The 20,406-nt window shown below is 39.2% G+C and overlaps 1 protein-coding gene across 18 annotated transcripts in view; it reads right to left on the minus strand.

The window, feature by feature from the left end:
- Positions 1 to 20,406, minus strand: part of CAMTA1 (calmodulin binding transcription activator 1) — a 1,857,772-nt gene that overhangs the window by 21,590 nt on the left and 1,815,776 nt on the right. The window contains exon 22 of one of the 18 annotated variants that reach the window (XR_011021914.1): positions 7,612 to 7,793. The exons of the other annotated variants lie outside the window; for them this stretch is intronic. The gene's annotated coding sequence lies outside the window, so the exon portion shown is untranslated. The remainder of the gene's footprint in view (positions 1 to 7,611; positions 7,794 to 20,406) is intronic. 18 annotated transcript variants of the gene reach the window in all.

The raw sequence follows: 20,406 nt of genomic DNA on the forward strand, positions 1-20,406 counted from the left end.
TCCATGACATGCACTGATGAAGATCAACCCATCCGAAACAGTCTGTATGCATGTTGGATAAGTGTAGATTTATATTAACATGCTGACACATCATCGCATTCCAGCGGCTCTGGGGGTGTGGTAAGCTTACAAGGACAACAAAGGATGATTTGCATATTCAGCAGTGATGCATTGTGGGAGACATCATGTGCTCACTCCAACCTGAATAATCGCAAACACCTTCTGTTTAAAGAGACACTGAAGTGAAAAAAAAAATATGATATAGTGAATTGGTTGTGTACTATGAATAATTACTAGAAGATTAGCAGCAAAGAAAATATTCTTATATTTTTATTTTCAGGTATATAGTGTTTTTTCTAACATTGCATCATTCTATAATATGTGCAGATTACACAACACTCAGCATTCAAAATGATTCTTTCAGAGCAGTCCGTGAACCAATGACCTCTCCTCTGGCAGAGAAAAAGTAAATAGTTCAGGAACAGTTGAGATAATAAAAGTCAGATAACAGCCTTCTCCACGACTTTGAAAGTCGTAGAGCTTAATGGCTTTTTTGCATACAGATAACAACTGGAGTTTCTTAACTCTTCCTGTACTGGAAACAATTAGACTGATGTATCTGATCTTAATGTTTTATTTCTTAGCTGTACTACACATACAAATCATAATATCATTATTTTTTTTTTCGCTTCAGTGTCTCTTTAAGAAGGCAAACGTCTGTTTTTCCTATCAAATGTAACAGAGACTTTAAAATCTGATTGCAGAACTGGATAGTGGTCTTTTTGAAAAATGAATCTGTGGGTCCTGTTCAGGTAAAACACATTTCAAAAGACAGGGTCTAAGGCCTGGTTCACATTAGCGTTCGCTGTCCGGATCCGCCTGATCGGATCCGGACCGTATACTGTACAAACGGAACGTACGTTCCGCATAGCAATGCAAAGTCTATGCGGACGTTCAAATGCGTCCGTTCCGTACAGAACGGAGCCGGATCGGATCCGGACACTTTTCCAACATGCGCTATTTTTCGAGTCCGGATCATCCGGCCCACGCACCCGGACCGGATCCTGACCCGAACATGCAGCCATGCTGTGCAATGAGAAACGGATGTTTCTCATCACACGGGCAATAGGACCAGATGCTTCCAGCACCGGTCCTATGCCACTTGGGGGGCCCGGACTACACGCCGGTATCCCCCATGCTTGCGGTGCCTTTCTGGCACTGCAATGCATCTAGTTCCGGCTACTTTATTGTAGCCGGAACTGATACATTCCGGATCCGCAACTGGTGGCAACTTGTGGCCACCGCAGGGACCCGTACGGTCTCTGTGCGGCCCCCGGACACTTGCGGACTCGAACCGCAAGTGTGAACGGGGCCTTAGTGTGTTCACACTATCGTCCCTATGCCCTATTTTTTCTCCTAAGTTTTCTCCTGGGTGACATTTTCACGTCTTATAAATAAAATGCATTGTAAGCCACCAGCAAGAAAGAAAATACTCAGTATAATTTTCACTGTACTTTTTCACCTACTTTTTGGTACTTTTTCAATTGCTGAGTGCTGAAAAGTTATTTTAACCACTTCGCCATATCTGGACGCATATATCCGTCCAGATAGGCAGTGGTGCTGCAGCCGTGTGTTGCGCGCGATCGGGCGCGCGCCCGCGCGCGCCCCCGCTACCTCCCGCTGCCCCCCCGATCAGTGAATGGGAATATAATTCCCATTCACCGATCCAAGTCCCCGGCAGAAATACCGACGCTTTCTCATCAGAGAGCGTGGTATTTCTGCCCCCAGGAAACAACTTCTCTTCATTTTAGTTCCTAGATGCGACATCGTTCGCATCTAGGAACTTTTTGAATGTGGCCATCTTGTGGCCAAATAGTAAACTGCACCCACATACCTGTATTGAATAAAAAATACATTCTTTTACATCTAAAATTGGCTATTTACCTCCCAAACTAAAATTACCCAAATACATTTTTGTATTAAAAAAAATAATAAAAAAAATTACAATTAAAAAAAAAAAAACTACATAAATAGTTACCTAAGGGTCTGAACTTTTTAAATATACATGTCAAGAGAGTATCTTATTACATTTTTTAAAATTATAAGCTTGTAAATAGTGATCGACGCAAATTGAAAAAATGCACCTTTATTTCTAAATAAAATATCGGCGCCATAAATTGTGATAGGGACGTAATTTAAATGGTGTAATAAGCGGGATAAATGGGCACATAAAATGCATGGGTTTTAATTACTGTAGCATGTATTAATTTTAAACTATAATGGCTAAAAACTGAGAAATAATGTTTTTTTTCCATTTCTATCTTAATCTTCCTGTTAAAATGTATTTACAGTAAAGTGGCTCTTAGCAAAATGTACTACCTAAAGAAAGCCTAATTAGTGGCGGAAAAAACGAGATATAGATCAATTAATTTTGATAAGAAGCGATAAAGTTATTAGCGAATGAATGGGAGGTGAACATTGCTTGGATGCATAAGATTTTCGAAGCTGTAGGCTGAAGTGGTTAAACAGAATATTTAAAAATATTAAAAATTAAAAACTATCTCCTAGGAGAAAACTTAGGAAAAAAGTGGACTGGATTGGGCCTTATGGGTGTTGCATCGCGCTGCACTGAGGCATGTGCCGATACAATTGTGTGGGCATGTTCACACCTCTAAGTTGTAATGCATCATGTTATCCTAACACACTTCCTGAAGTGCACGTCTGGGTAACGTGTGATAACAAGCGTGTTACACAGCAACTGCTCATGCCATGAAAATAACTTGCCTATTTCAATGGGTAGACTGAGCATTGCGTTATGCCCATGCTGTAGCTCGGGCGTTATACAAAGCACATAGTGCCCAATTAAATTTACTTTCCCCCAAGTGATATTTTCCTGTATTTTATATATGTCCCACCTCACACTGAGAACCTATGCTGTGATTAACCTCCTTAGCGGTAACCCCGAGTCAGGCCCGGGGTTGGAAATCCGCAGCTCAGAGCAGTAAACCCGAGAAAGACTCGTGGTGACCGCTGCAAGGTTAAAGTGAACCAGAGACAAAGCACCCTCATGTATTTTACCATATATATCAGTGGGAACATTGGCCTCATTTCACGGAGCTTTATCAAACACTTTATCAAACGTTTGATAATTTACCTCATGCGTAAAATCTAATTTTGAATTCACGAAAGTGTTATATATTTATTGAACGTTTTATCGGTAAAACATTCGATAAATATATAAAACCTTAGTGAATTCAAAATTAGATTTTACTCATGAGGTGAATTATCAAACGTTTGATAAAGTGTTTGATAAAGCTCTGTGAATTGAGGCCACTATAGCTAAATCTGTCTTTTCTGATGTCTTTTCAAGCCCAAGCCTGCCCCCTTATGGCTCTGCTATAATGACTCAGCTATAATGATTTCTGAGCAACGCCAGACTGAATGCTCAGTCGGAAATTTTATCAGGGCTGATAACAAGTAGGCTGAGCAGTGAAGGATAAAACAGAGAGCAGGGTAGGTGTTTTCTCTAATGTTCCCACTGATATATATGGTAAAATACATGAGGGTGCTTCGTCTCTGGTTCACTTTAATGCAGAGCATAGCATGCAGTGGGCGTTTCAACTCACTGGCCAGGATCCAGATGCCAGCAGCCATTCTTCTTCCTGTCCTATAAGGCTCTTCATCCCCCTGGTGAGATTGCCATCTATCGTCATGATGAAACCCAGTGATCTCCCCATAGTTTTACAGCACCACCCGGAGTATGGAGGGAGAACTGCAGTGCTGGATCCCAGAAAGGTGAGTAAGTGCAAGGGCTGCTGCAGGCTTTCTGGCAGCATGAGACTGTTTCGCGGTTTTAGGGTCTAAACATGCGCAAAACAATTGCACTGCTTTTAGACCCTAAAATCTGGAAATAATCATACCGCCAGGGAGGTTAGGGACCATTGTGTGTCTGCAACATGTGCGAAACATGTTGGAGGTATGTTTTTTTACCTGATTCAATAAAGATTTTTCCCCTTTATTGGACCTTGTGCAGACTCTACCTTCTTTAGCTATTGATATTTTCACATCTTATTAAAATATCTTATTAAAAAAATTAATAAAATGCCTTTTGAAGCCACCAGCAAGCAAGAAAATACTCAAAATAATTTTGACAGTACTTTTTTTACCTACTTACTGGTACTTTTTAAACTGCTGAGTGCTGAAAAATTATTTTAAACAGAAGATGAAAAATTATTCCTAGGACAAAATTCAATGTTTAACATGTGTGAGATACTATTTCAAATGCAATACAAACACAAATGGCCAAATCTAATATTTCATTTTAGCACAGAGTTGCTTCTCACAAAGAACACTACAATAGTATAAAACTTTGTTGCTGCTTTATATATATCACATACTCGCATACTCATTATCAAAAGATATATATATATATATATATATATATATATATATATATATATATATATATATACCCTCTTTCCCTGAAAATAAGACCTACCCTGAAAATGAGCCCTAGCTGGAATTTTGAGCATGCTTGAAATATAAGCCCTACCCTGAAAATAAGCCCTAGTGGAAGCTAAAGAGGAGGAAGAGGCAGCCACTAAGTGGGGACACAGTGGTGCGGTGCCAATTGGGCACTGATCCTGTCATCCCAGCACAGAGCAAGCTTATCAGTTGGGTGCAGGGGTGACAGAGCAGGTAACTGATCAGTACAGTAGCATACTTGCAAATCCATGAACATCACAGTACAAAGGAAGAGGAAATGTTCTGCTGAGAGACACTTCCTAATAGAAATATGAGACATCCCCTGAAAATAAGCCCTAGCACCTCTTTGAGAGCAAAAATTAATATAAGAAACTGTCTTATTTTTGGGGAAAGACGGTATATGTATGTATATATATATATATATATATATATATATATATATATATACACTTGAAATTAGTCTTCTTTGTACAGACGTTCTAGTTGCTAGGATAAGTTTTTTTTTTTTACATTTTCATTAAACCTAATGAATAAGAAAAGGAAAATGGTAGTGACATCATAGTTCCCATTGAAAGTGTAATTTAAAAAAATTACCATTAGAAACTTCATACAAAATTACAAAAAGTTACAAGTTGCATAACAGTTAAATGTGTGGAAAGGCAATTCAGAGGTACAGTAATCGACCTAACTGTTCTTTAAAGAGAACCCGAGGTGTGTTTAAAGAATGTTATCTGCATACAGAGGCTGGATCTGCCTATCCAGCCCAGCCTCTGTTGCTATCTCAAACCCCCCTAAGGTCCCCCTGCACTCTGCAATCCCTCATAAATCACAGCCGTGCTGTGAGGCTGTGTTTACATCTGTAGTGTCAGTCTCAGCTGCTCCCCCGCCTCCTGCATAGCTCCGGTCCCTGCCCCCGTCCCTTCCCTCCAATCAGTAGGGAGGGGAGGGATGCAGGCGGGGACTGGAGTTCTGCAGGAGGCGGGCAGAGCAGCAGACTGACACTATAGAGATAAACACAGCCAGCTCTGACAAGCTGTTTGTCAGCAGCGTGGCTGTGATTTATGAGGGATTGCAGAGTGCAGGGGGACCTTAGGGGGGTTTGGGATAGCAACAGAGGCTGGGCTGTATAGGCAGATCCAGCCTCTGTATGCAGATAACATTCTTCAAACCCACCTCAGGTTCTCTTTAAGATTTCTCTCTACATTAATGTTGTATTAAAAAGCAGAAATGATGGATACTTTAAGCTGTTTTCAAGCAAGGTCCCCAGGAATTTTTTTGTTTACAACATAACAAGCAAACTTTGTCTAAAATAGTTGTTTTTTTTCATGATTTCTCAGCATGTTTTAGGTGTTTCCTCCTTTGCAATAAAATGTCTCAGTGGACAAGGGACAACTGTTAAGTAGTACACTAAAACAAATAAATTCCCTGGGGTGGTAGTGGCGATAATGTTGTCCTATTTGATGATTTTTATGTATGACAAAGTCTTAGAATATAAAATAATCGTAAAAGTTCACCAAATGTAGTATTGTAATCCCTTCAGTGCTGAAAGTACATACAAAGTATGAATAATATGATGATAGACAATACTTGGATCCCCAACTGTTGCTGAAAAAATTTAGCAATTTTATTAAAACTATATACGAGGTACACTATTATCATTTCCATGTGTGGTGCTGAAAAAAGTAAAAGCATTTCATGTATTACGTGTACAATTACACTTCCTATGCCAATTTGCAATGTTCTAAAAATGGTTTGTATTTTAATGACAATGTCATTAGAGCGGTTGGATTTTTTAAAAATAACAATAAACATATTTATAAAAAATATGGGTTGTCATGATTCTTTAATTTCAAGGATGAAAATGTATTTGTCCTTCTGTACTTTTGTTATGTACGTGAACACAAATACTTTGTGTGCACAATTTTTTTTTTTAATTTCCTGTGCCCAATTTAATTCACTTTAAATTTTTTCTAATAATTTTGAACAATCTACCTTCATATTTTGTTTTAATAAAAAAAAAATGTGATTAAACTATAAAGTGTTTAGAGTATGTTCCAGCAGTCGTATTTTGCAGGATTGCCGAGGGGGGCGCATGCATTTAATGTATAGAAAATGAAAAAGGAGAAGAGCGGAGTGCTGGGGTGAGTGAGCTTCCTCACTTGTCATGCTAAATAAAGACAGACCTGATGGTCCGCAAGACTAAATAAAAATCGACAGGGATCTTACCTTGGAGTGTGATCTTTAATCTAATTAACATTACTGTAAGTAATGCAAAAAATAGAAAACAAATATTATGTTAGAAAAAAAATATTATAACCAGAATAATACATAAGAAATATTTACAATTATGTCAAATTTCAACTAAATCTTCTTTTTTTTCATTTGCATTTAATGTGGGAAAGGGTCAAAAATGTGTATTTCTGTATTATGTACATTAGAAGCATGTTCCTTCATGTCCCATTTTTTTTTACTCAGGCCCCTGCTGTCAGTTGGACATCCTGTTCCCTGAGTTGTGGAAAACAAGATCCAATCACAAGGTGACCAATCCCCTGGGATTCTGCACAGGAATAAGTGGAGAATTCAGAGAAGGGGAATAGAAGGTTATCTCTCAGCAGTGCCTTGTGTCTATGGGATGAGAAGCAAGGAGTATCTCCTTGAAGGGAACTGAAAAACCCCATAATGGTTGTAACTACTCATTACTTTGTCCAAAAATGAACAAAAGCTAAAATTACACTATAAAACAGGAAACCATTAATGTCTTCAAACTTGAAAAATATTTGTGAATGTTGTGTTTAGTAATTTTACTCCATTGTGTATTTTACTGGAAGACAACTGGAGGAAAACATTAACAAGTAACGAATATGTAAAATGTGTATTTACTAAAAAATATTGAATTACTCAAAACTTATAAATATTTGTTCAGATGACTTATATGAAGCAACAGTCAGAGTACCAAAGCAGTTAGTTGTACAACAAAGATATATATATATACATATTCAGCTTCAGCACAGAAGGGGTTCAACTTTAGCTTATGGCACAAATAAGAATTAATGCATTGCTAGGGGTAATTTATAAGAGAAAATGTAAGACAAATCTCAGACAAGCTGAGAGGTCTTGATAAATTACCTGTTGCTCTTAGAGCTGAAAGTGCATGTGGGGTAATTGGGGAATGTGATATCTTGCCATTTTTCCGAAAGCTCATTAGGAATGGAAAGTAAAAAAGATACAGTGGCCCAAAAAGACTGACACCTCTGAGAATTCTTTCTGCAATTTAATATACACATGTTTTCTCCAAAAACATTCAGACCCTGCAAGAAGTAAATAAAAGAACATTATTGTAAAAAAAAAAAAAAAGTCTAATGGCACCACATTTCTGTACACAGTGAAAAATACTGATCCATACACACATTATTTTTGGAATATTTTTCCTAGATGACAATTAGGTTACAATGACAAAGTTAATGGATCCTGTATGTTGTATACTAAACAAAATCACAATCATGTGTATTTGCTGCTTAGTTATCTTTGTAAAAAAAACAAAACCCTTAATTACTGATAGAGAAATAAAACAGAAACCGAGAGCCCCAATAGTGCAAAATGTAATATCAAAGAGCTGAAATGAAATGATTATACTTAATTACTGATAGTCGGCATTTTTACTGGATGGAATAAATATGGTTCATTCTAATCTCTAAGCCTTAAAAAATAAAATAAAATTTGAAATAATGGTAAATGTGTACCTGAGACAAGAGCCTAAAATCTGTCTATTAAAATACTGAGAATTTGAGAAATAATATAAAGGAAACTTGAGGCAACGGAATACAAAAAATGTATACATTCCTGGGGCATCCTCCAGCCCACTTAACTAATTCTCAAATTCTCTGTATTTTAAAAGACAGATTTTAGGCCAATGAGTGTTTTAAAGTCTACTATCTACCGAAGACACATAAGAACTTACACAAACCACCAGGCAGGCCCACCATCTCGGGCATTGACTCCATCACCAGTAAGTTATCAAAATTTCTAGATCAACACCTACAACCCCACGTTCACTCTCTGGATTCCTTTCTCAAAGACTCTCAACATCTGATACTATTACTACATAGCATCACCTGGAAGCCTGATTTTGTCTGGCTAACATGCGATGTCACAGCTCTGTACACCAATATTCCCCACTCCTTTGGTCTCACCTCCCTACAACACTTCTTTGCCTCTGATACTTCCATGCTACACACACAACAAGCCTTCCTTATACAGTGTGCCAAATTTATTTTGAACAACAATATTTTCACCTTCATGGATAAAATATACCATCAGACCAGCGGCACAGCGATGGGGAGCTCTTTGCCCCTTCCTATGCCAATCTCACCATGGGCTATCTAGAACATCTCAAAATGACCACCAACAATCCATATTCACATAACATTATTTTTTTTATAAACGATACATTGATGATCTCATCTTTATTTGGAGGGGGAACACCACACTCATATTTGAGAAATAATATAAAGGAAACCTGAGACAACGGAATAAAAAAAATGTATACATTCCTGGGGCATCCTCCAGCCCACTTTACTAATTCTCAAATTCTCTGTATTTTTAAAGACAGATTTTAGGCCAATGAGTGTTTTAAAGTCTACTATCTACCGAAGACACATAAGAACTTACACAAACCACCAGGCAGGCCCATCATCTCGGGCATCGACTCCATCACCAGTAAGTTATCAAAATTTCTAGATCAACACCTACAACCCCACGTTCACTCTCTGGATTCCTTTCTCAAAGACTCTCAACATCTGATACTATTACTACATAGCATCCCCTGGAAGCCTGATTTTGTCTGGCTAACATGCGATGTCACAGCTCTGTACACCAATATTCCCCACTCCTTTGGTCTCACCTCCCTACAACACTTCCTTGCCTCTAATACTTCCATGCTACACACACAACAAGCCTTCCTTATACAGTGTGCCAAATTTATTTTGAACAACAATATTTTCACCTTCATGGATAAAATATACCATCAGACCAGCGGCACAGCGATGGGGAGCTCTTTGCCCCTTCCTATGCCAATCTCACCATGGGCTATCTAGAACATCTCAAAATGACCACCAACAATCCATATTCACATAACATTATTTTTTATAAACGATACATTGATGATCTCATCTTTATTTGGAGGGGGAACACCACACTCATATTTGAGAAATAATATAAAGGAAACCTGAGACCACGGAATACAAAAAATGTATACATTCCTGGGGCATCCTCCAGCCCACTTAACTAATTCTCAAATTCTCTGTATTTTAAAAGACAGATTTTAGGCCAATGAGTGTTTTAAAGTAGATTAAATTGCATATGTGTATCTTACTATTGTGTTCCTAGACTTTTACAGAGACACTGAAGTGCAAAAAAATAGGAAATACAAAGATAGTATGAATTGGTTGTGTAGTACGGATAATTACTAGAACATTAGTAGCAAAGAAAATATTCTCATTTTTATTTTCAGTTATATAGTTTTTTTTATAACTTTGCATTATTCGCTAATATTTGCAGTTTACACACTACTCAGCACTCTAAATGATTTTACAGAGCAGGCCAGTGAACATTTGAACTGTCCTCTGGAGAGAAAAAGAAAACACAGTGACTTGACAGTTGAAATAATAAGCTTCAGAAGACAGAGCTCTCTGCGACTTTGAAAGTCGTGGAGCTCAATGGCTTTTTTGCATAGATAACAACTGGAGTTTATTAACTCTTCCTGTACTGGAAACAATATTAGACTTATGTCTGCTCCTAATGTTGTATTTCTTAGCTGTACTACACATACAAATCCTTATATCATAATTTTTTTTAGCTTCAGTGTCTCTTTAATAGTGCATATAAAGATAGAGGGTTTGAATTTGTAATTATTTGATTTACAGTTTTTCTATGTAATTAAAACTATTTCTGTACATCCATATACATTTTGCACTATAATGCCATAACATAAGATCTAAATCTAGTCTCACAGCATAAAATCTAAATCTAGTCTAGTCAAAATTTCAAAAATTCATCATTGTCATTATTAGTCATTGTTATTATGTTTGTAATATTTATTTAAATGCTCCACTTATCTATAGTATGTATTCAGAATAATAGTTATTTTATTATATATAGTTATATATTTAGTTACCTATCTATGTTAATGGAGTTTAGGGACAAAAAGGGGCGTTTCAAAAATATAGATTAAATTGTTTTTTTTTTTTTTTAAAGGGGATGTACAGTTTGTTTTACGTTTTTATGTTTATCATTGCAAAAAGTTTTTGTTTTGTTTTTATTTATCTTTTATGCAGACATATGACATTTTCATATAATGTTTCTATTTTGGAACGCCTTGCTGGTTTGATTAGTAATGATTTCTAAGGAAAATAGTGGGTGTGGGTGCATAGACACGCACTATTGTCCCCCACAGGGATCAGGACTCGATTTCTTTGGTGACGGTTGAGGATTGAGCGTTGTACAGATGCATCACTAACCTGTGCTGTTGCTACGGAGCAAGGCTGCTAGTGTCAGAAGGGCTCACACCACCCAGGCTAAGGAGGGTATGCTCAGTCAAGGCAATCCAGCCTCTGGATATTTTGCCACCACATCATAGCAGCTGTACAGACACTAGAGCCGGGCGGATCGCTCAGAAACAGCCGTATCAGTCCGCCAACAGTGCGTACACACACCGGACTGTCGTTGGAACGCTCACCCAGCGGGAGGTGACGACGGACCAGTCGTTGCCTCCAGTCCGGCGTGTGTACGGACCTTTAGTTCTGTTATAAAGTACAAATTAGCATGTGATATAATACAGTGGGATGTCGAATGTTTGGGCAACCTTGTCAATCGTCATGATTTTCCTGTATAAATCATTGGTTGTTACAATAAAAAATGTCAGTTAAATATATCATATAGGAGAGACACACAGTGATATTTAAGAAGTGAAATAAAGTTTATTGGATTTACAAAAATTGCACAATAATTGTTTAAACAAAATAGGCAGGTGCATAAATTTGTGAACAACAAAAAAAAAGAAATGAAATCAATATTTAGTAGAGCCTCCTTTTGCAGAAATTACAGCCTCTAAGCGCAGGGAGCGCTTAGGTTCCAATGAGAGTCTGGATTCTGGTTGAAGGTATTTTAAACCATTCCTCTTTACTAAGCATGTCTAGTGCATTCAGGTTTCATGGCTTCTGAGCATGGACAGCTCTCTTTAACTCACACCACAGATTTTCAATTATATTCAGGTCTGGGGACTGAGATGGCCATTCCAGAACATTGTACTTGTTTCTCTGCATGAATGCCTTAGTGGATTTTGAGCAGTGTTTAGGGTCGTTGTCTTGTTGAAAGATCCAGCTCCAGCTTTGTCACTGATTTCTGGACATTGGTCTCCAGAATCTGCTGATACTGAGTGGAATCCATGCATCCCTCAACTTTGTCAAGATTCCCAGTCACTGCACTGGCCACACATCCCCACAGCATGATGGAGCCACCACCATATTTTACTGTAGGTAACAGGTGTTTTTCTTGGATGCTGTGTTGTTTTTCCTCCATGCATAATGCCCCTTGTTATGCCCAAATAATTCAATTTTAGTTTCATCAGTCCACAGCACCTTATTCCAAAATGAAGCTGGCTTGTCCAAATGTGCTTTAGCATACCTCAAGCGGCTCTGTTTGTGCTGTTGGCGGAGAAAAGGCTTCCTCTGCATTACTCTCGCATACAGCATCTCCTTGTGTAAAGTCCACCGCATGATTGAATGATGCACAGTGACTCCATCTGCAGCAAGATGATGTTGTAGGTCTTTGATGCTGGTCTGTGGGTTGATTGACTATTCTCACCATTCGTTGCTTCTGTTTATCCAAGATTTTTCTTGGTCTGCCACTTCGAGGATACCTGAAGTGACATATGACATGATGAGATAGACAAGTGTATGTACAGTGCCTAGCACACAAATAACTATGCTGTGTTCCTTTTTTTTTCTCTGCCTGAAAGAGTTAAATATTAGGTGTGTAAGTGGCTGACTCAGTCCTGACTCAGACAGGAAGTGACTACAGTGTGACCCTCACTGATAAGAAATGTCCCTTTTTATCTCTTTCTTGCTCTCAAAAGCCATTTTCTGCTAGGAAAGTGTTTTATAGCTGTAATTTCTTATCAGTGAGGGTCACACTGTAGTCACTTCCTGTCTGAGTCAGGACTAAGTCAGCCACTTACATACCTGATATTTAACTCTTTTAGGCAGAGAAAGAAAAAAAGGAACACAGCATAGTTATTTGTGTGATAGGCACTGTACATACACATGTCTATCTCATTATGTCACTTCGGGTATACTTTAACCTCTTGACGACCAGCTAACGCCGATTGGCGTAAACTGGTCGTCTGCGGGTTACCATGGAAGCGGCCTTTTCATGTCAGTTCACGGAGGGTGTCTCCGTGAACAGCCAGAGAGCCGCCGATCGCGGCTCGCCGGCAAAATGTAAACACGCGGGGAAGAAATCCCCGCTGTTTACATCATACGGCGCTGCTGTGCAGCAGCGCCGTAGGGCAGATCGGCGATCCCCGGCCTCTGATTGGCCGGGGATCGCTGGCATCTGATAGGCGGAAGCCTATCCTTCAATGCGCAGGACGGAACTCCATCCTGCGCATTACGGAGAGAGGGAGGGAGGGAGGTAAGGAGGCAGAGGGCGGAAATGGCTGCGGAGGGGGGCTTTGAGGAGCCCCCCCCGCAAAACGCAGATGGCCGGCGGCGATCAGACCCCCCCGGCAGGACATCCCCCTAGTGGGGAAAAAAGGGGGGAAGTCTGATCGCCCTGGCATAATACTGATCTGTGCTGCGGGCTGGAGAGCCCACGCAGCACAGATCAGGCAAATCACCCCTGGTCGGCAAGTGGTTAACTTGAACTGAGCCTGTGGTCTTCCATTTCCTCAATATGTTCCTAACTGTAGAAATAGACATCTGAAATCTCTGAGACAGCTTTCTGTATCCTTCCCCTAAATCATAATGGTGAACAATCTTTGTCTTTGTAAAAGGATAGCGGAGATACCGCCACATGGGCAAGCGGCATGGCGGCTATCTCCGCATATCAGCCGGCGGCTTCTGCCGCGCAGCTACATGCTGCTGATTTGCCTGGTCCTTCTGTTGCACATAGATTGAGAGCTACGCGTGCGCGCGCCAGGCGACAAGACCTTTATGCAAGTAAAAGGGGAGTCAGCTGATCAGCCGGTCAGCTGACTCCAGCTGTGCTCCGGATTGGCTGAGTGACTGGGGCGGCGCTGTGGAGCGCTTTGAGTATATATAGGACCTGCCTGTCAGTTGCTGGTTGTCTGCTGTTGCAAACGCTAACGTGCTAGCGCTCAGACCTTAGTCAGATCTTACAGTGTGTTAGAACCAGCTGGAGCTGGGAATTCACACTTAGCCAGTTTCCGTTGATAGCTTAAAAAGAACCTAAAGTCACCCCCAAAAAATGAGATGAACTCACCTGGGGCTTCCCTCAACCCCCTGCAGACGATCGGTGCCCTCGCAGCCCCGCTCCGATGGCCCAGGACCCGCCTGCGAACACTTCCGGTTTGGCCGTCACTGGCCGACAGGCATGGGAACGCGAGTGATTGTTCGCGTTCCCAGCCTGTATATCGCCCCCTATGCTGCTATTTCACCTGCCTAATTTTATTTAAACAATTATTGCACACTTTCTGTAAATCCAATAAACTTCATTTCACTCCTCAAATATCCCTGTGTGTGTCTCCTATATGATATATTTAACTGACATTTTTTATCGTAACAACCAACGATTTATACAGGAAAATCATGACGAGTAACAAGGTTGCCCAAACTTTCGCATCCCACTGTATATGAAATTAAATGCCATTTATATGACCTTCTCAAAAGCTAACAACTTAGAAAAAAGTAATGGCCTTGCCACCATCATAGCAACCCAACAGTAAGGGATCTATGAAGTTGCATCAACAAATTATTTTTTTAAATTTGCTGCGTGATTTATTTAAAGAAAATTATTATTACTTTATTAAAGGTTATTGATAATATTCAATGCTAACTTACATATTGTATTTTATTATGGAAATATGAAATAATACCTATGCAAAAAAATATTTTTTTTGCATAGTCGAGACACAACTTGTAGACATTTGGCCTCTTGCACACTGCAAGAAATTCAGATTCAGATTCCGCTTTTTAATCTGTTTTTACCTCCGATTCAGATTCAGATTTGCAGTGTGCAAGGAGCAAACTGCAAATCTGAATCTGAATCGGAAGTAAAAACAGATTAAAAAGCGGAATCTGAATCTGAATCGCTTGCAGTGTGCAAGAGGCCTTTCTCTGTGTCAGAAAAATATATTAGACATATTCCCAGCAGTCTTCAGGCTTGGGGAACTTAATTTTTTACAAAAGCCACACTTTCACTTTTAGGTTTGATGATGCAAAATTAAGAGCGTAGCTTTGCAAACATTCCAAAAAATGAACATTCAATCAACTGGAAACAAGTTAAAGGAATACTATCGATTCACATATTTTTTTCAATTGACACAGGAATTGTTTGGGAAGTGCTGCTAAGTACTGGAGTATACATTTTAGTAGCAACTTCTTTGTTTACTGTTAGCAAAATACATTTAAACTTTTCTGACGCCAAAACTGACGGCTGACTGAGCCATGAGGAGAGGGGAAATCCCCCTCACACTTGATCAGTTAACTCTATGTGTAACTCTGTGTGTGACAGAGAGAGAGAGCTCCCAACAGCTGCAGCTCCTGTGTCCTGTGTTTCTGACTGACGTGTCTGAAGAGAGCAGAGGAAATGTAACTAATTGTCACAGCTTTTCATACTGTTTTTTCTTTCAGAGTTTGATATGTTTGATATTTGCTTTCTGTAGTCTGATATGCAACTCTGGCTGTGCATTGAAGCAGACACCCCTTCTGCAATTGATTTGTCCCAATATAGCTAAATCCTACCGTCAATAAATTACAGCTTTTGCCTCTGATATTTAACATGAAAAGTAGGAAAATGTTTACAAAGCTACTTAGACATTATTTGCACACTGTCATTTTAGAACACATGGGTATCGATAGTATTCCTTTAAGTTTACATTTTAGGGTTTATACCACACTGAAATGTAATACAATGTGTCAGAAGCAAGTATTCCAATGAAGAATATGATTGGAATATTGTATTTTAGAATTTCTCCACCCAAAAAAAAAAAAAACATAAAAAATCCATCCACTGTGACACATACAGTAGTTACGGTATGTTTTAATATGTTCAAAACAAAATAACATTTACAACATGTTCCGTTAGTTACAGCCAGCTCTAATTAATTCTTGGATGCTGCTTGTTCGTTATTTCCACTAAAATAAAGTACATTTAATTAGTAGAGCTTAGCCAAATATATAACCTTTGCAAATGACTGATTGATTCATTCTCCATAGCTAATAAAAATTAGTGTGTAGCTCGGCTCATAGTGCCAATAAATTAACTTACCGACTTCAGAAACATTACAACATTTAGTTTTTCTCTATTTTTCTGTCATTTTGGAGAACCTGCTTGGGAAATATTAGTGTATCCCTCTATACCCCTTTTTGAAAGCAGCAATCCAACTACGATCATACAATTTGATACTGCTAGTTGTCCAAGCCTTATTTTCACACTGGCCAATCAACATTTATGGACCTGAGTACAGATTTTATAGGGGATTTTGAAAACATTTTAGGGTTGTCTGAGTCTAAGTTTCCACTATTTTTAAAGTTAGAAACATATGGCATAAAATATGTAAATGCTTATAGGAAGCTCTCTAGTAAGTTTAAAAAGCAGAAAGAAACTCACTTTACTACTGTAGCAAATAAAATCTCTAATAGGACAGAATCTAAGCCTCCTTACAAGTAAAGCTGCATACACATGTGAGATAAAAAAATCTTTGGAAAATGAGGAATCAATCTGCTGTATACAATGGTCTCCCCAGGACTAATTAGGTGGGCGGGCCACCCGGCTGTTTAGTCTGTGCTGGCTCGTCCATTAGCAGTCTCCGACCAATCGATTGGAGACTGCTCTCTTCTGCTGCGGGTGGGCTTTGGAAGTCTTCGGGCTCCTGCAGACGAGCCGCTCTGTAATGCGCATGCGTTAGCATGCTGTCTTGTGCATGCGCAGTAAAGGGTCACCCATCTTATGGAGAACTTGGGCCTCCAAAGACTGCCGAAGCCCCCCTGGCGGGAGATTTAAACGTAGGAACCTGCGGGGAACAAGAGGACGAGGAGAGGAGAGGGAAGGCTCTGTAGGACCCAGAGTCTTCCCTCTCCTTAGGTAAGTATCTGCATTTTTGTTTTATTTAGGCATTAGACTTACTTTAAAAGGAGTTATCAGGCTAAATGCTCAAAATGAACTTTACTCACCTGGGGCTTTTTCCAGCCCCATGCAGCCGACTGTCCCACGCCGACCGCTCCGCTCCCCGCCGCTGTTCCGCTCTCTGTTTTTGGTATACAGGCCCACCGCGAGGTCGGGCCTTACTGCGGCTGCGTGAAGCGCCGCTGTCAATCATGGCTGGGTGGGCCGCGGTTCGCTGATAACTCCTTCAACAGACATCTGATGATCTCATATACACCCTGTGGAAAGGATGATTGTAGTCGCAACAAATCCACTGGGAGAATTTTGGCAGATTGGGAGACAAACCTCTTTTGTCGTTATCTTTTTAACTCATTAAAGTGAACCTCCGGACTAAAAATCTACTCAGCAGAACTGAAAAGGCTTGGTGTTTCTTTAACAGTTTCACAGCATCAGAACTTTGTTTTTCTTGCCAAAGCATCATTTTTAGCTGCATTTTTAGCTAAGCTCCACCCATGAAAGAAAACTGCCCAGGCTTTTTTTCCCTGGTGCTGTGCAAAGCATGATGGGATTTCCTATGTTGTTATTCACGTTGCCTAGCAACTGGGAGGGGTGATCAGCACACAGGACAGTTGGAACTGTGTCTCATGCTCCCTGTCACCTCCTTTCAACCAAAAAGATGGCTGCCCCCCTGAAATCAAACATTTGCCTGTTCTTTTAAAACAGGGTGGGTAAAAGATTCAATTACCTATCTATTTCAATTAACATACCTAATGTAACTTAATGACAGTATGTTTGTTTAGGCTGAAGTTCCTCTTTAAGTACATTTTTTTACAGAGATTATCTGCCGATCGGTCACTGATCATTCATTTCAAAAGATTTTTTTTCTCACCTGTGTACGCAGCTTAAGGTTAACTTCTGCATGTCAACTATGCACGTTGAGTTACCACCAATACAGCAACAACACAATGCATATACTGCACATTATAATGTTCAAATTACTTTTCATAGCATGAAGACTGCTATGGAATCATGCTTATCAATGCACGCTAACCTGGTAGGCATGATAGAAAAATATTTTAGATAATGTGATAAACTACAATGCAGAGATATGAACATGCCCCTACCCAGCGCTACTAAGGATGGTCAATGGGATGCTATTAATTTCAAGTTGATGGAAATTTATGCAGTTTGATATAAAATCTGTAATAACATGGAATTTCTGCAATCAATATAAAAATCTGTAATAATGTAACTAGAAATTATTGGCATCTGACAATCCATATTGTTCACTGTGGACTTTTTTTTTCTCATAAAGTGAAATATTAATTTGTACCAACTTTTCCCTGATTTTCATAAAATTATTTGACGTTTTCTTAATTTATTAAGTGAAAAAAAATCTAAAATATATCATTATTGTGCTAAATATAATATTTTATTTTAAAGCTACTTACTAAAGAACTTTCTCTCTGTACTAAAAGATACACAACAGCATAATAGCCTTTTAAGAAAAAAATGATTTGCTAATACAACTACTGCAATAAATTTGCAGTGTGTATACTTACTGCTTTCATGGAGGCAGACATATTGTTAACATCCTGTGTGTAAGAATCTATATGTTGGTTGCTATTGGCAACAACACTACACCTTCGTTCGGCACCATATCACAGGAAGTGTGATAACTCGACTCTCATCGCAGCAAGCAGCACAGGAGATAGAACTTCTTAGACGTAGTTACAGTTTCAGGAGTTTATTCAGTAAACAGATATACAGATGCTTATATCTACAGGTTCGTTACACCTCAGCGAAGCCATTGGTCTGTAGTAAGTCCTCTTTGCGTTACAAGCTCCTGGTCCCATTCCTGGTGAATGGTAACCAGTCTTTTCTCTTAGGTTCTATCTATACTACATGGCACCTAGGCCTATATACAGCATACAGTTAGATAGAATGACCATACATTACAAAAAGAGTAGAGGGTGGAAGTCATCAGCCAGAAGTCAGAAGCAGCAGAAGTCAGAAATGGCTCTCAGGAGCCCGTCGGCTGCTTTAATACCGACCTCTAAAGAGTTAAATGTGACATCATCTGAGCAGGGACGTATCAATAACCCATCTCTGCTATCGGCTGATAACCTGCTATTGGCTGATAAAATCTTGTGATATAATGACAGGCACAGTCTTTACTGCGCATGCACAAACTATCACCTAGTTCTAAGAAGAACATTGTTTAATGTACTGGACTCTTGTGTTCCTTCACGAAATATGCAAACACTCGATGTTTACAGAAAAGACTGCCTCAATGTCTGCCCATCGGGCCTAGATAAGCTCTTTAACCTTGGCTGGTTTTGTGTAAGACACAAAACCATGCTCCAGTGTTTCTAGAAATGCTGCTTAAAGGGAGACTCTGCAAATCAAGTCTTCTAACTAAACTCAGTTAAAGTAACTGAGGCCTACGAATTCAATCATATAATACTTACATTCTAACACTGTGCTTACAAATTAGCTGCTCTGCCATGGCAGAGGAGAAATCTGAGCTGACACAGCTGAGAGATCAAATTACAAATTGTGATTAGTCACTGATGAGGAGGAATCAGACAGGCTAAACTCTCTAGTGGAGTTCAGGTTCGCTTTAAAAGGATCTATTCCAAGATTCACATAAAAGCTCTCTGTTTAATTTTTTTTTTTTAATTTTAGTACTAAAACAAAGTATTAAAACAGTCTACTCAGTATATTGATTTTCTTGTTAAATGTACTAGATTTAGTATTAAAAACATATTTTAACTTTTAAACATTTTAATAAAAAATGATGAATATTATATATTTGGGATAGTATCTGATGCTAGCATTGGCAATTTTTGTAATTGGAAATGTTTTTTGCTTTCCTGCTGTGTAGGGAGGGTTTTTCCCCTGAGCTGCCAGATGCCCTTTGGCTTGTGCTAGAATAAATTGCACGAGTTTGTGCTGGGCATACGGGAGAGTTTGTGGTTTGTTGCCCAGTAGTATAATCATAGGATCTAAGGGGATCTGTCATTTAAGTATCTTATTCCAAATTTCTTCCCAAAATTTTTGAGCTGTGGGGCATGACCACCATATGTGCCACATATCACCGTACTGAACACATTCTCTAAAGCAAAATCTTGAGTTTGAGGAATGGAAGACATGTAACTTGGCGGGAGTATAATATGACCTATGGAGTAATTTGATTGAGGTTTCCATAGAGGAATAGAAGAGTGAGCCTCTTAAAAGGGTGGTGCAACAGTGGGCCCATTTGCTTTCCGAGATGGTAGTTCCACATTCTCGTTCCCACGCTAATTGTGAGGGTAATTTGCCCAAGGTAGAAAGCTGTGCAAAAATCATATACATCTCTGAAATAAATCTATGGGTTGGTTTTAACAACGTATTTCAAATGGTGAGTATATCAGAATCTGATTCTATGGTATTTAGGAATCTAAAAATCTGAGTTAGTCTCGGGAGTTCCTCCAGGGGGACATCTTTATCTTTCATAAATTGGAGTGGTGAGGCAAGTTTAAAGGCTGTGAAGAATTTGCCCAAAGTGAACCTTTTTCAAACCACCATCTATAGGAC

Source organism: Hyperolius riggenbachi, chromosome 6 (genome assembly GCF_040937935.1).
Source record: "Hyperolius riggenbachi isolate aHypRig1 chromosome 6, aHypRig1.pri, whole genome shotgun sequence".
NCBI lineage: Eukaryota > Metazoa > Chordata > Amphibia > Anura > Hyperoliidae > Hyperolius > Hyperolius riggenbachi.